General features: G+C 40.3%; 1 protein-coding gene across 26 annotated transcripts in view; it reads left to right on the top strand.

Annotated features, from left to right (window-relative positions):
- The window catches only part of DLG2 (discs large MAGUK scaffold protein 2), a 1,018,327-nt gene that overhangs the window by 879,504 nt on the left and 121,551 nt on the right, over window positions 1-17,272 (top strand). The window contains exon 1 of one of the 26 annotated variants that reach the window (XM_049823445.1): window positions 11,123-11,402. The exons of 24 other annotated variants lie outside the window; for them this stretch is intronic. The gene's annotated coding sequence lies outside the window, so the exon portion shown is untranslated. Of the gene's footprint in view, window positions 1-11,122; window positions 11,403-16,219; window positions 16,312-17,272 lie in introns of those variants that run through there. One more of the 26 variants, XM_049823446.1, reaches the window with a different exon arrangement.

The following is a 17,272-nucleotide window of genomic DNA, read 5'->3' as shown; positions in this document are numbered from 1 at the left end:
TGCATGAAAATTGCCTTTCAGGATAGCTAGATAAGTATTTAGAAACCTTCTCATGGTAGAAAACTGCTCTAGCAAAACCGCTGTTGAATTATCGGTTCATATTTCTTATCATATAGAGCCTGGTAATAAAGTTTTCCAGAAAATGTTTAAATCAACGTTCTCTTAGAAAAAAAGGATGAGACTTTCATCTAAAAATATGTTTTTAAAGACAGATACACAATATTTCTTGCTCTGAACTGAAGATCCCTGAAAAGGTGGTTATTACTGGGGACAGAAGATAGATGGTCTTGGTTAGGGAGTTGCTTTGAGCTCCAGAGCAACCAGATAACCCCCATGTTTTCCGTAAAAAGCATTCATTTTTAATGCTGCTGCCAAAAAGACCATAAAGTGAGGGGTTAGAAAACTTGCATAAAATATATTGAGAGGTTGCCTGTTAATTGTCTTCCTTTCTGATACATATGCAACTGAGGTTGGTTTGTTTGCCAAGATGGTTAGGATTTGTATAGGTATCTGGACTAAAATAGCTGAGAAGCCATGCTGAGTCTTCCTCTTCCCATTCTGAAGGCCCAAATGCTCCTCGGCTGAGCAGTTATCCATAAGATATTTATTTTGGTTTTCCCTCTTACAGTAGCATTTTTATGCTAAACCAATAAAATCACGACAAAATGAGCAAAACAGGAATGATGAAAGATCAGCTACGGGACTTATTTGTCACATGTACTCCATTAACAAAACATTTATTGTTCTTGGAAAGGATACATGTCATGTAATGGGAGAAACTGTTCCCTGACAATGCTGCATCTGGGTATTATCAACAGGCACTGTTTGCGTGTTGCAGAGGGGAAAAAAAATGAACAAAGAAATGAACATCTTATTACATAAAACACCAATTTAGGAAACATCAACAACATAATAGCTTGGGCCCAGATACATTAGTGTATCTGGACATTTAACTCCTGGGGCAGTCATTGAGGGCGTAGCTTTCTTTGCAGAGAAAATCCTAATTGTTCTAATAATCATTATTTTGTTGATGACATTACTATTTAGAATAGACTGTTTCAGTTGGAAGGGACCTACAAGGATCATCTAGCTCAACTGCCAGACCAATTCAGGGCTGACCAAAAGTTAAAGCATGTTGTTAAGGTCATCGTCCAAATGCCTCTTAAACACTGACAGGCTTGGGGCATGGACCACCTCTCTAGGAAGCCTGTTCCAGCGTTTGACCACCCTCTCGGTAAAGAAATGTTTCCTATTTATTAGTAGACACCTAATAGAGCACCTTCTGTGTTCCCAGTAAACTGCCTGCTCTACTTTTTTGTCCTTCGTATTAGGACTAAAGGGGAAAATGTTTTGGTAGGGTACATTTTGGTACGTCATTAGGATTTTGCCAAAGTGCCAGCATGGTCCAGGTGGGTTTCTGGTTCCCAGCAGCTCCATTCTCCTGGTGAGCTCCATCCCAGGCTGCTGAGCAGCCTCATCCTCCACACTGAGCAGTGCCCAGGGACTGCCCCAGGCTGGATGTGCACAGTCCATACCACCTGGTGTTTGGCAGGGATTTTTCAGCTCTACGTGTTTGATTTTTAAGCACATTGCCAAAATATCAAAACTGTGGGAAATCAGCTTTCTCTGTCTAGCTCCATTTCCTAGCTCTGCATAGAAAACCCACCTGAAAAATTACCAAAAAAAAAAAGGTGCCAGAATGCAAAATATCCATTAACATGTTAACGTTTAGAATCAAAGATCCCTGGAAATAGAGAACTGGAGAAACTGTAAGCAGAATAATTGTGTCATTTTTCTCCTCTCATGTGTTAGCATGAAGTCGCAGAGATGAAGGACGTTTTGGCAAGATTAGATCCATGAGTCTTCCATCAAGTTTCACCTGGACTTACCAAGTGGACACTAAAATGATCCTAGTCCTAATAATGTTCAATACATATAGCACATGCCTTCACATAGCTGGTTGCCTCTCAAATGTAATTAAGAGTCCTCAAATGTAGAAAATAACATGAAACATTCTTTAGATTTCAGCAGTCATAATATATCTCATATAGATGAAACAAAACGTTAGTTTAAATTAATATGGGACACTCATAGTAACATTACTTCAAAGAGGAAGGTTAGCTTTTCAGAATCCTATTTTCTCAGCTGTCATTGGTGATTATATACTGTATGATGGCATTTTCCTTTCTCAGTACAATATTAAGGACTAATCTGAGTTTTTCAATGGTTTGTCCCACTCATTTTTCTTTATAACATATACACCTAAATTTTAATGACCTGAACATAGGCTGTGTCTCTTTTATTACTACTACATGGGAACAAAAGGATTTTGTTTTGGTTGGGAAAGTCAGAAATAATTTCTGGCTACAGCATCTAATCTAATGCCAGTTGTTGTTTCTTTCCCACAAGAAGCCATTAACTTTGTTGACCAGGTGTGAAAGGGAAGTTAAAGAAAATCAATTATTTGCAGGGAGCAGTGTTAAATTAGTGTGTATTAAGATCTCAATTGGATTTAATTCTTCCAGAAAAAAAAAGATGCCTTAATTTCTGGTAGTTTCATTCAAAGAAAGACCCTGAAGTGACTCCATGAATATTGACATGCTTTAAATTTTACATACATTGATTTCAAACATTTAATTGATTTTCCCTAACCTTCTCCGAGTCTTTTTAAGTCAACAAGTTTGTAGTTTAAAACCAGATGCTTAATTTGAAAATCAATTAACTGCAAACCAAGGAGGGTATAAAAGTACATTCTTCATTCTATATAGTATTGGTATAGGAATTATATTACAGGAAGTAAAATGTGAATTAAGATTTGACTTTCAAAATTATGTTTCTTAGGTTTCTGAGAAAAGCCAAACACATACCTCAAAAACTTTACAAGAAACATGCATATGTAATTGAATGATTCATCTGTTTTTGTGATCATTTGCATTTAATTTCCATCCAGTGTCTGGTTGAACTTATTGTTAGTAATATTTTTATAATTAACATACTTCATAGGAATATTTGCCCAAGAAATGTAGTGCTAATATTTACACCTCACCAGGCAGGAAATGAAGAAATAGTATATGATTATGCAAAATTCAAATTGTAAATACTAACAACATAACGTTCATAAGTCAACTATAGGCAGAGGCTATCTACTAACTCCCATGTAATCATTAATTTGTGAAAACAAAAAAAAACCTCATTAAAAAAAACAACAGAGAAGAAACCATATATTCACTGCAAATTATTTGCTCAGCTCTGCTGGTTGATCATACTCAGAAAAGCTATACTTACTAGTCTCTTCTTTTTATGAGGATATAGGTAGTGTAAACACACACACAGAGGATTTGCATTTTTCATCTTCCTAAAAGTCCTTGTTACTTCAGTGGGTAAGAGCTGAAGTACAGTAGTCCAATGGGATGTTTGCTGGGAAACAACGTACTTAAATATACTGTTAAAAAGCAAAAGGATTTTTTTCCCTCGTAACTTTCTGGTACAAGCTAACTAATTTTTTGCATGCCCAGAATTTTGATGATTTCAGGGGTGTAGTTTTTATTACTTTCTAACAAAATGCCGTGATATCCGCTGGGTCACACATTGCCAGGACACATCCCATCTATTAAGACATGAAGCTGGCTACAATCATCACAAGGAGTCATCTTCTTAACTGCCCTGTCCTTTCTTGGTGGACTGGAGACAGTGTTTTCTTTGTAAGGGTCATAGTGTTTCCTTCAAAAGCAACCCGTTTTCATCATCTTGCTGCATTTTTCTACGATGTTATTAAAGTCCTTGTTTGGTACCAACACAAAGTAGTATGGATTGTCCACTTTCCACATGTTCACCTCAGGGTCACTTTGTTTTTATTGTTCTCATTCAGGTATGTCACTTCTGATTATTCCACCCTCAAATTACATTTTAAAGGCCAATAAGTGTGTTCTCTGGGAACTGGAGCTGAAAAAGTTCCTTTAATTTGTATCCACGCTCAGTGACAGTGCTTTTTTGTTATTTCCTCTTATAATGCTCAGGCTGACATGTATTACTGTCTGCTATGCAATATTAACATTGGGAGGGTCAAAGGATTTTTTTTCCCCCCCTAATTGTAGTTAAAAGCAGAAAAAAACCCCTAAAGAAGTTCACTGCTTGGACTCTCCCACTCTTGCAAAACTATTTGTTTCAAAGGTGCTTAGGTGGCCTGCAGCTTTAACATTTAAATACATCATTATTTTTAGTACATCATCTTCACAGTACGTGCATGAAGCAGTGCTGAGCTGAGAAACTGAGTCGCAGAAGCAGCATCTATCCCAGGACACGCAGGAACAAAACTCCTGCAGCAAATGTCCCAGGTTCTCAGGTACTCCCATTGACTCCTACTTTCCTTTTCCAAGGCGCTGTGCTAAAAAAGCCATCGAGTTGTAAGCGCAAAGGAGAGAAGGCAATCAGCTTCTTCCTCCCCTCTGCTGCTCTTAACTTTTCTTTTTTCTTTGGCCTTTATTTTCCATATGATTTGTTTCCAATTCAGGCATCTAGTAGAAAGCTGGTCAGAGCAGAGGAGTAGACAGCTACAAATTTAAGTGCCGAGAACTGCACATCCTCAGCTGTAACATGTACAGTCTCTTTGTTCAGTTCTTCATTATTTCCTGATAAATTCCATCATATCATTTAAGAAACATTAACCAAATGTTCTTGTTGTATCTACACAGCGTGAGTTATTTCGGTGGGGTTTCACTCGGAGATGCTGATGCTGTAGTGAGAATAAGCGTTTGTATTTCACCTCCTTTAATTCTTCAGTTCTTCAGTTAAAGGTCTTAGAGCACTTTCCCACTCCTAATTAATCCTCGAGCTATAAGTAGTTCAAGAACAGAGCATCTAATCAGTGTCCTGGTTCCTGGGTCCCATCAGACACAATCCTTACAAAATGGTGGCTCGTCCTTAAGTGCCCAACTCCGCTCAGACTGCGTGGAAGTTAGTTGCGAGGTACAAATGTGATGGGATGACAGACATTTCCCTGCTCCCGGTTACTGCTGCCCTGTAGATGGAGCATCGTTGCCGTTCACGCCTTCCGAGTGCCCGGGCAGTTCAGGAACACACTGAGCATGAAAGTTCCCTCAAAGCAGGTCCACCGGGGTATCATCACCCGTAGCCAAGCAAGAGGGCTTCTGGTGAGAGCGGAATTAATTGGTCTGACATTAGAGCCAAGAGAGTAAATCTGCAGTTTCAGCAGTCTTGTGAACCATGCGAGGCTACAGGTGATTCCTGCTGAGCTGAAGGAGGGTTTGCCGAATCCCAGCAGAGCAGTTACTTCTCCCTTTCTTTTCAGAGCAATACTTCACTCCGATGCTCCTGCAACTGCATATATCCTTCCTCGCTGGGAGGTACTTTCTTGGCACATTCGCAAGTAATGGCAAAAAAACTGCCGAAGCAAAATTGCCAGAATGGCTGGCACAGACCTAGCTTGAGTATCCCCTGCTGTCCTTCCTTGGCTTGTCTGGGTCACAAACTGCTTTATATGTTCAGGCTCCAGGAACAACGTAACCGTGGAGTTCAGTGTGAGTAGGTTAAATTCACCCATGGTGTCATCGAAGCTAGTTCGTTTGGAGCTAGGATGGAGCATGGGGGTATCTACGTTGCTCTGCCATCTGCATTGTAGTTAGTCATCCAGGCTTCAAATTTTCTTTCCCGAAAGAAAACTGTGGGAGGGGAAAACTTAATCTAAAAGTGTGTGCGTACTGATTCCTGTGCTAGCTCATTGTCACAATCGGTGCGGAAGGCATCTTCAGGCGATGCCTCTTATTTTTTGCAATCTACCACAAATGCAGGCCTGAATTTCAGAGTTCTCTCAGGAAGACTGTTCCGGGCGCTCGCCTTGTGTCCCTTTCCATGGACAACCCCTTGCAGCACTGCCACGGGCTTCTTCAGTAAAGCAGATCTGCTCTCTCCACCGCACACACCGTGCCTCTTACCGTGATGTCTGTAGAGCTGTTACTTTCTCCATGCATCAGTAATTGCCGTAGGTAACGTGAAGGACTATGCCAAGCTGACAGATTTTCATCACCATCCTCAGAGGAGTCAAGTGTATCATTCCTGCGCTGTACTTCTTCCCCAAATCAGCCACCTACTCCTCCCACCACAGAGTGCACGCAGAGTTAAACTGCGAATGGCAGGAGGATCTTCACGTCTCCACCATTCTTTGCTGTACAAAGCTGTTAACTCACTTGCTCCCTGCACCAGGCTTACGAGGGGTTGACTGTGGGACCTTCTCTTTGTGTAAAGGACGCGTGAAAGGTGCTTGTCTGGTTTGCTACTGGGTCTAATCCTTTACCTAATAGAAAGTGGATCCTGAGCTACTTTTCCAGCTCTTGGAGTTAGTAAGGCCTTTATGATTTGTTTAGATTTGAATATCAAGCTTCAGACAAATTTAACTCATTTAAAAGGAAACAGCAGAAAGAAAACGGTGGGAAACAGGCTTAAAGGGAAAAGGAAAGTCTAGGCAACAAAAAAACCCAGTTCTGGATGCTGAACTATATCCTCCAAGTTTCTCAGTTCTTTTAACCAGCTGAACCAATCTAAGCCATACAGAAAATCAACATTTGTATGAAGTCTCAGACTACTCCTATGATACCCACTGGCTTATAAATGGGCTGCTGTAGTATTCCAGGTTCATGGGGTGCTATAAAAGGCTTTTCAAATCAAATCCAGGCAGCCTCTCCAGAGGCTCTAGGGAAAGTGCCATCTGGCCTGCCTTCCTTTTAGCAGCTCTTCTTTATTACGGATAAGATCATTCATATTCTTGAGACTATGAAGCCACCATTAAGAGAGTTCAGCCTTCCTAACTAACAAAGTAAGTTCTTGTCGTTGCCCTTGATCAACTGGAATTGCTCTCTTGGGTGTCTCTTCATTCACACCTAGCTGAATATCTTCTTAATTCTCTTTTTTCTATATTTTTTCAAACACAGTCCTCATTCAAAAGAGGACTTGAGCTTTCATTCTACACTTGCAGCAAAAAAGATGCCACTTGAGGAAGAAAAGTATTGTAATTCAGAAAAATATTATTATAGTAATAGCACTTGTACAGTCCTTTGCATCTTCAAATCCTGGTGCCAGATAATTTATTAATTAATCTAAATATACAGTTTTATGCATTTGTATTTATGAGGATTAATCTTAGAAACTGAAACTCTATTTAAAAACTGTTCTCAAATGGAATCGCAAGTGTGCTACGTTGAAAGGAAATTAATTTCTCCATTGCCTTGCTGTAGCAATTAAATTCATTTACATTGTCACTGCTGTTTATTTTGCAATGCATGACATATGTAGGTTACAGCAATGGAATCTTCTGTCTGACTCAATGTGTGGTACTATTTTACCATATATTTATAAAAGGACAAATTCTCATTGGATTCAGACCACAGACAGTGGAGTAGCTTGTGAAATTCATAAATCCTCAGTGGTCTCGGCTGGAATTAAAAGTTTGATAGAGTTCTGTACTCATAAGGTACAACAATGACCCTATCTAGCCCTACTACCCTTAAGAGACTATGGGTGTTGAAATTCCCTGTAACCAGTGGTTATCTTTATCAAATGTAATAAAAGACCTTTACAAGTATGCTCAGCTGATTTGGAGTTGGAAAAAAAGGTAGGTCGCAGAATTAACTAAACTCATACAGATTTCATGGCAATTTTTAGCTGGATTAGGGAGGGAGAGCTAAGTTAGTGCCTTTGCTGGGAAGAAGGTGGGCAACAACCTGGTTAGTGACCTGCAGCCCTTGAGGTTCTGGGTTTTGTCTTGTAAGGGGCCCAGGAGAAGCTGGGCTGTAGTGACATGTTGCAGACTGAGGCAGAGCAATGGGTTGAGTCTGAGATCGAAGGAGAAACATCCATAAGAAACAAAGGTTTTTTAGATCCCCTGATCATCGGAAAGCTTAGGTTTCTTCTTATTACTGTCCTTCTGGATGTTATTGTCTGATAAATACTCAGTCCTTTTTTAAATCCTGCTGGGCTCGTTGCTTTAGAGATACTCTCTGACAGTGCCATCAACAGGCTATCAGATGAAAGGGCATTTCCTTTAGCCAGTGTAAATCTGATAAAAATTCACTAAAGGAATTGAAGAGCATGACTGCTTAATGCAACATACTGAATAAACACTTCTTTAGTTTGCATGATGGCTTCTTAGGCCACATGGCCGGAATTACTGACCAGTGTACTGATCACCCATACCATCTGGCATAGACTGGAAATGATCTCTGTTGGTGCACATTTATTCACCTGGAACTCTGAGTCCACACTGTGGACATCCTGGAGATCTAGTTTTGCTTCACTGGGATGCGAGTTAACCGTACTAGCTAATTCGTGATCTTGATAGTATCATATCTGCCTGTAGTTACTCTTAATTTGAAATTTCCTTAGCTGCTTCTTGAGCAGAAAATGTAACTACTCTTGTTATTCCAGCTGAATGCCCTGATTTTTCCCCAGTGATCTCTGCGCTCACTTTAGATGGCAAATAGGATGTCTATGATGTGTAGTCAGTATGGTCCATGTGACTATAGAAGAAAGAAGTCATGTTTTTGCAGAAAATGGGAAGACTTTTGTCTTTTTTTTTCCATTTTGAGATCATTTCTAGTTTGCAGCTTGAAGAACCCCAAAGTCAATACCAAATGTGTTTGTTACAAATGCCTTAAAAATACATACTATATATATACTTAGGTATACAGAAATCTGGCAGCCATATGGGATTTTCACACACCTGTCAGTGAAGTGAATAAGTTCGAATGTGAAATCTCACATTCTGCACCAGAACATATGAACAGAGCCCCAAGGACATGGGTTGTGCGATGAGAGTATCCATTCACCGAGAAGGTAGCAGTTTTACAGAGCACCACATTACTGGCTATTATGGCAGTATCTGCTATGAAATATTTCCCGTGGAAAGGTAAAGTGGAAGCCAGGATAACTAATTAAAAATTGCAAGTACGTGTGAAATGGGGTAGCAGTTTTTCTTGGAATTGTGGATCTTGTGTAATACCACAGACTGTGGTTTATGCATGCCACCTACACACAGCTACGAAATATTGCAGTGTCTTACATTATTGTGATCTTGGTCAGTTTTACAAACCTGTGCTTTAGTAAATGTGAGCTGAATTTTAGGGTGAATGTTATGTTGGTCAAGGAGATTCAACCAAGCATTGCTTGTGTCTTAATCGCGCTGCACCACGTTATTATAAGGCAGTGTCATGTTTACATAGATTCTTGGGAAGCCTCTTCAAACCTGAATGGTTAAGGCAAAACAAAAAGGAAAATAGATGCCATTTAGGGCATTCTGGCGCCTATGATTTGAAACTGTCTTTTAAGAAAAATAGGTCAGAAAACCCTAATTAGTGCACAAGACAACAAACTGTTGTGCTTGGGGCATTTTAGAGAACCTCCATGACTTGCAAGTGAAATGTGTAAACCCGTGAGAAAAAAAAGCCAAATCCAGTGGCATAGATCTTTTTGCTGCTTCTCAATGAACCAGAGTCTCTCATTTGGAACATTTTCTGCCCGTATTGGATTATTCCCAGTCAGCATTGCTGGAGAATCCAGTTATTTGATCTCGGCTGCCCTTTCCTCCGAGAAAGACAGAGACCTGAAAACCATTACTCTGATTAAGTCCTGGTATGTGTCCCCTACGTTCTGCCACCCAACTATACACTGCTTTTCCTTCATACAAGCCAATGTAGTAAGAGCCAGTAGCACATGCAGAAACGCCGCTCCTGCCTCTGGCCTCTAGTGAATTTTTTCTCAGATAGTGAAGGTGCTGAACACAAAGAGAGAAATGAGGAATGGGGGGGGGGGGAACAAGCAGCTGAGGACGGGAGAAAAAGGATATATATAGGACTTGCTTTTGCTATGCATGAAATGCAACACCCTGTTCCCACATCGTGACGCACATCAGTCGGTCCAGATGGTGAGAAGGGTTGGGTTTCTGCCTGGGGCTGCCGGCGCAGGCTTCATTTGCATTCCTCAGCCCAGTTGTTCGTGGAAAAGCATCCGGGCGACGCACAACTGCTCACACAACTGTGCTCACCTTCCCAAGCACGACCCTTCTTCGTGGTACCAAATACTGGGGGAGTTTTACAGGCATGGGGAAGGAAAGGAACTGGATCTAGTTCAGGCTCCAAATGGAGCCCTCCGATAGTTGTCACCAGTGATGTAGAAGGAGAAAATCATCCCAAATAAAGCTTTCATTCACGCTCTGTGCTCGTACAAATAGCCTTGAGTTTTTGTAAAACACATACGAAATTCAGGGAGCTCAACTCTGCAAGAGCAGCTTCTGCTCCATCGTAGAAGACTTCCCTTTCCAGTGACTGATCCCGGGCTGTGTATGTCCATTACCATAACCAGTTTTCCTTGTTAGGTGCTAATTGTGAGTGTTAATTTGTGGCATGTGCAACAATTGTGATTGTTATTGCTGTAATTAATCCCATTTGAAAATGTTTAGGTTAATTGGTTGTATTAATGGGTCTAAGTTTTAGCTGTTTGGTTGTTACTTTGTATCTATACATCTACTTTAAAACCAGTGCAAGCATATGGAAAAAAGAGAGCATTAGAGAAGGGAACAGCATTACAAATATATATTTATAACTTAGAGGACATTCTTAAAACCTACCAGCATTTTTAAAGAGGCTTTTAAAATGTACACATAATTTCACCTAACAAGTATATTGCTTTTAACAGTCATCTGCCTGGAGTAATGCTTTTAGGTTATCCTTGCTAATGTCCATGAAATTTGCCTGAATAATTTCCACTCACGATAGTGGAAGTTACGAACTGTGTGTTAGTCACTAAACAAGAACTGTGTCTTTAAGAAGGGAAGATTTTATGAAGATTTAAAAAAAAATTAAAAAAAAAAATCATGAAAACTGTACCTAGAGGAGATTGAAGCTACATTTACTACTGTATTAAGAAATGTTTAAGTGAAGAATTCGTAGCGGTAGATGGTTTCTTCTCCGAGTTTTGTTTCTCCCCTGAAGCGCAGTTGATCATTCCACCTTAACAAGGTGCAGTGATTGACAGGTAGAGATGTTGCACGGAGCAGAAGGTGGGAGTGTGCTCTATTGGTTTGTGCTTGTACATCCTGAGCACCAATTACTGTCACCGCTGCCAGCACTGATGTGTTTATCAGGATGAGTTATAGCAGAATATATGTACACAGGCAGTGTGTATGCTGGATGACCACCCCCTGTGATGTAAAATATGAGAGTCTGGGAGCTACCGTTTTATAATTCATCAGGTTCAGCAGCTGAATGTTGTTGGTTGGCTTAGTTATAAAGGCAAGTGTGAACTGAACAGCAGACAGGAGCATCTCGCATTAAGAGTCCTGCGAAGCTGCATTTGGTGACTGGGCTCTGCTTTTGTTCAAGTGAATTCAGTCCTCGGTGAGTGATGGGGATTCTGTTGAGCTAAAGCTGTTATTATATAAGCTGGGGAAACCTGCCTGCTAGTTTTATGTGTATTTTGCTGCTGGAAGTCCTTGTCTGTGGTTGTTTTTAGATTTTGCAATATTTTCAGTTGTGTACGTTACTGGCACAAAATGAGATGAAAAGAAAAATGCAATGATGAATTATTCACCATAGTGCTGTGAGGATCTCTTTTCGAGCTAAAGTTACTTTCCTTTAGTGAGTGTGTTGGGGGTTCAAAGAAGCTACGAACCAGCAAATCTACCTGTCGTTAAATAGCTTTTAATAGCGGTTAAAGAGAGTGATAGCTGTGGCTTTTGTAACAAGAGGAAGAAAAGGAAACAGCAAAAATCAGAAGCATTTACAAATTTTTTGCTTTTATGTACATGTGGCTTTTCAGATGCAGCATTAAATCTTTTGTGTGCAGCGAGGGGCTGCAAAGAATTTGTACTGTAGAGCTTTTTAATTAGATAATCAGTGAAATGGTAGCCTCTCTCTGTTTTTGTGGTAATATGCTTAGTATCACATTAAAATGAATGATTCCCCATCTTGCATAACAACAATGCTGAAATATGTGTGAGATGAAAGGCATAGGGAGACTTTCAAACAAACTGTGGGAAACATGATATAGCACAGCTAGGCAGGGAAAGGTATATTCCCTGTAACATATGCATTACTTTTTGAATTTCACCAGCTTTAGGTTCTTCGCTCTAATTATCACTTGCTTCCTTACGACCTCTATATCTTTTCAAGCAAGCTCCTTTAATGTCTGTCGACATTATTGTGCCAGTAACCTTTAAAGATAAGTAAGCCAGCAATTTTTGGTGGTGTTGTTTTAACCCGAAAGGAATTGAAAAGCGGAGTTAATGAAACTGAAATAGTAGCATTGCCGTACAATACCTGTATCCCTCCTCAGGAGAGGCAGGTGGTCAGGAGTGACAGTTTTACTTTTCTTTTTCTCAGTAGCAGTATTTTCAAAGGGGCAGTCGTTGTTCCTGTCTCTCTGTGCCGGTAGGTTTTGGGGTTTTTTCTCTGTGGGTTGAAGACGCAAGTTTGTTTTATCAAGATATCAAGAGGGCTTGGCAGAACAGCACCTGTTGTCTTATTGCTGTATTATTAATAATTGGAGAGAGACACTCTCTTTCAGAGACCTCTCATCTGGTATCAGCCCAAACTGTTTACTCTGTAGTGATTTAAACTTGTATTGTGACTTCTCACTTAGAAATAATCTGTTCTGTGAGTTGTATGTGAAGCACTGAAGCAGCAGGACAGAGACCGGTTTAATTAATAAGGTGTCTCATTTTAGCATCATTTTTTATTTAAAGAGGAAGGCTATTGGCAAAGTGGCCTTTGCCACAGACTTCCTTTGCAGAACATATTTGCACTTACTTTTTATAAATCATAAATTTGAAAAAATCAGGATTTCTTGAGAAGATCATTTCCTGGCAGCCTAACAGACTAGAGCCTATTTCTAGGAAAGAGTATATACCTTTGTCAGCAGTGCTTTATTTAAGAGTATTTCGCTGCTTTTTAAGCATTCAGTTCTATTTTCAGTGACCCCTGTGCTAGCAAATGAGATTTCTTGAAGTGTGAGCTTCTGGCTTTGCAAGTTCTCCTCCTTTCAGAAATCTGTGATATTGCATCCATCTGTCTAGGCATTTATATTGCATGCATCACTATGGTGTAATCTCAGCAATCTGAACATTAACCATGTAAATGTATGTACTGTAACTGAGGAAGTATAAATTAGGACAGGAAAAGGAGAAAGTTATGATACGGGCATATGGCTCTTGTGGCCACCAGAGCTCCGGACTCGCTATTTGCTGTAACACAATAAATTAAGATACCAACCAGTTCAGTAGTATGCCGGCTTGGGCACAGAAGAGACCGGTTTCTTGAAGTTCAGTCCAGATAAGACTGAGGCCAACCAAATGGAAACTAGCCAGAGGATGTGGCAAAAATCACTTTTAATCCTGGGTGCATGCCTACGGCTCCTTTCTGGTTGTAGTCCGGGAGTATTGCTGAAGGAAAACCAGCAGTGACTAAGAACTGTATTTTAATTCCTCTCTGGTCTGGAGAGCACAGATGTTTTATCTGGATATGAGTTTGCTACTGTGATCCATGCCTCCCACCTGGCAGTAAGCGACGGCAGCGCTCTCCGTGGAGCGCCGTGCCGTAAATCCCCTTAGTTACCTTAGGGCTGGTCCAGGTAACGGCCGTCTGCGTGGTTAGTGGTACATCCTGCTGGAAACGCACAGCACCGCAACTCCAAGAAGTATGTTGGCTTCCGATTAATTTCTGAATAGAGAGAATGTTTTAGGATTGATGCATAGTGCTCTCGAGTAGCAAAAATCTGCTCGCCAAGGGGAATCTTTCTCAGCTTTTGCCTTTTGCTTACAGCTGAAGCCAGCCGAGGGACCTATGTTCAGATTATCTTTCATATAAAATATAGATGCTAGGGGGGAAAACATCTTAGATCAAAGTCCTTAGCCTTGGAATTGGGGTGGTTTTTTCCTTTTTTTTTTTTTTGGTCTGAAATACCTCAGGTGTACCGACCTTCAGGTTTGCTGTGAAGTTGCATGGCAGTTCATGATCAACATTTTTTGTGAAATAGGGTATTGGATAACCCCAGATTACTCTTCAGAGAGTTATTTGTCAGTTTGCAGTAAATATAGCTGATGTGTGACTGTGTAGATGTGTGACCATGCTTTTTGTCTGTGTCAAAAGTGACTGGAGATTGCAGCAGCGGTGTGTAAACTCACATGCTTGTGTGCCTGTAACACTTCTGTTTTCTTCCTTCAAGCACACATGCACACAAACTATACTATTAAATAGAGGAATACATTTATAAGACTGAGTCTCGAGCACAGAAAGCTCTAGTGCATAGAATTGAAAACTGTTAACTATATATTAAATCACTTCTTTTTATTGAAGAGACTGATAAAGTGACTATGCATGCTATTTTGCAGCATTCTCAGGTTTGAATTCCATAGTCATGAAACAAAGCTGTACAGACACCGGCAATCATAGTGATGTGCTTTCCGGGAGAAGTCCTTCAGTGGAAAAATGGGTTGGAATGATAGGTTAGACATGTAGTATCCTCAGTGTTACGAACAGCCAACGTAACTTTGTGGAAGGGAAGAGACAGAACGTAGTAAAGGATGACAGTGTGTCAATGAAAAACAGTAGGGTTTTTCGTATGTCCACATAGATAGGCAGAGAAACACCATTTTAAAGGATTATCAAACACTCAGTGCATGAAAGGAACAAATTTGGCAACTGGAGCAGAGAGAGAGCGTGTTCATAAACACAGCGTGCCCTTTGATGTTGGTCTGTTCTTTGTGTTGGGAGTGAAATACATGCAAAGGCCTAATCCTGCAGAAGAGAATTTTTTAGATCTTGTATGACTGTACAAGCAGGAGAGGATATTCAAGTTATAAAAACAATGAAAGATTCACTCGTAAGCAAAATACATCTCATAAATGCTAAGTTTAATTTGTTTGTGGATGCAATTGCTTGGTTTGTTTAGTAGCTCTCAGTGTCTTAGCATCTGTATGCATTATGCTAATGTTAAAAAAAAAAAAAGACTAAAAAAAAAAAAGGATCTTTGCTGTGGAAAAGAATTCAGATAAAAGCAAGGTGCGTAACCCGTGCACCTTCCTTGCTGCCAGATGGTTAAAAAGACAAGCAGATCTCTCTGTCCTTGAAACCTCCCAGGTGAGGAGGGTGTGCTCCAGGGTAATGGAGCTGGTTCTGAAGAATTCAGCACCAGAAATCTGTAGGAGCCAGATGTCAGCGAAATAAAGTGATACAAATGCTCTGCTTTCTGCATGGCATTTAATGTAGTCTAGATGATCAACAACATGAACAGATTGGTCAAGGGTCCTTTTCGAGATACAAACTGCTCCTGTCAGCTTTCGATGGAGTTTCTCCATGTTATCAGGGGACATGCATGATCAGAAAGGCGCTGGTTGCTACGGCTGTGTCTCCACCACAGAATAGTTACGACCTGTGGAGAAGCTGCCCATAAATAGAGGTGTAGGATTCAACTCGCATCCAGGATCAGCTCTAGTAAAGGCCCTACAACTTTGAATCCTGCAGGGAAGTGTTAGATACACGTCCCAAGAATGAGCTGCACTGGAAGTCACTGCACATTGCTCTAGATGAACACTTTTCATCTTTTCCATATCGTGACCATGTGTAGAAGAAAAAAATTCTGTGGAGACCCTCTTATATAGCCCTACATGAAAGTGGCTGTAATCCCATCAGATTGCAGGCTGAAATCACTTCTAAATCCCTGCTGCTCCTCTGGTCCTCAGTTTTCTTTCGTGCCTGGAAACATCAAAGATGGAGAACGTTTGTCGTTCCATTTGCCAGTATGCAAACAGGAGCGATGCTCATCGGCGGCAGCAGATTCATTCGTTGTCTGAACAACAGTGACGTACTATCTTCTGTCCCATGCAAACTTCAGGTTATTAGTTGGTGGCCTAAAGCTTAATATTAATATACAGTTTTTATTTTGTACTACAGAGAAATGCTTAAGGCATCACCATATTTCTACTTGGGAATTACCAGTGCACTCACTCAAAAGTCAGCCTGATAAAACTGCAGATGGAGTTCTCGTTCCCAGAATACTTTTCATTCCCAGAATACTTTCTTAGTGTTAGCAGAAATCTCCTATGATTTTAGCCAGGCGGGAGCGTAATCTGGATTGACAACAGTTTTTAAATCCTGAGAGTTAATGTCATCTTTACATCACGGTGGTCAGTGTGTTGTGTTTGAAGAACCTGTGAAGTGACAGTGGGACACGGTGCGTCCCTTCTAATTCATTACTGTACTGCCAGCGGGATCTTTCTTCTTCGGAAGACGACAGAAGACTCGCCACTCTGTAAGCATGATTTACAATATTAGTTGTGCTAGGTTTTAAAGAAAGAGATTAGTGCACTGGCATTTGAGCTAAGCAAATGCTAATTTAAGAACTGGCTATTATCCCTTTTTTGTGTGTGTTGTGGTAATAACCTTTAACATTATGAAATAATAAAGAACTGATTGAACTGTGTTGTGTGCAGCCACATGCTGAAACTGAACGAGTGAACGAGCCAGGCAGACTAATCAGTTCACTTTGTTGTGGGTTTTTTTTCTTTTATAGCTATTTATTTATATATTTTAAGTAATTTGTACTCTCAGAAGCATTTTTGCTACGTTCAGTAATGTGTACAATGAGTAGAAAAAACATTCAGAGCAGCTAGTAATACTAAGGAGCAAATGGTTCTACCTAGTGGTGTCTAAGAAAAGTAATGGAAGTATTACTTGCTAAAGAAAATCTCTACTTTCAAAAAACTGACTTGTAGCTGTTTTAAGAAGGTATAAATATAAATACCATCACCCTCAGTATACAGTACCTTTTCATGTAAATGGTATTTTATTCTCTCTGTATTTTACAGTACTGTTAATCTCAGTTTGTCTATAGTAGTAGATCTGTGTCTCCCACTATCAAAACATTTCTTGAGAAGAGAAAGGAGTCTATTATCTCAGGTGGAAAACTGGGAACGGGAAAAATTATTATCTGCTTAATGTCCCGTCGACTATCCTTGCCCTTCTTGGGTGGGTGTTTCTGATCCACGTTGCATAGAGAAATGACAGTGTATACTGGCTGCTGCTGGCTTTGGGTTGGGCTGTAGTTCAGAAATGCAAAGTTAAATTGATGGTGGCATTAGGTGAAACTCGACTGTTACCAGCAGTTGTCCGTATTTCTCCTCTTTGAGGTACAACCACAGGAGTTAAACACTTCAGTGAAATATACCCATCCGACACATAACCAAGTTTCAGAGGAGGGAGAAAAATAGCAC

The sequence above is a fragment of the Accipiter gentilis genome, chromosome 19, assembly GCF_929443795.1.
Source record: "Accipiter gentilis chromosome 19, bAccGen1.1, whole genome shotgun sequence".
In the NCBI taxonomy this organism is placed as follows: domain Eukaryota; kingdom Metazoa; phylum Chordata; class Aves; order Accipitriformes; family Accipitridae; genus Astur; species Astur gentilis.
This window is presented reverse-complemented; position numbering and strand designations above follow the sequence as displayed.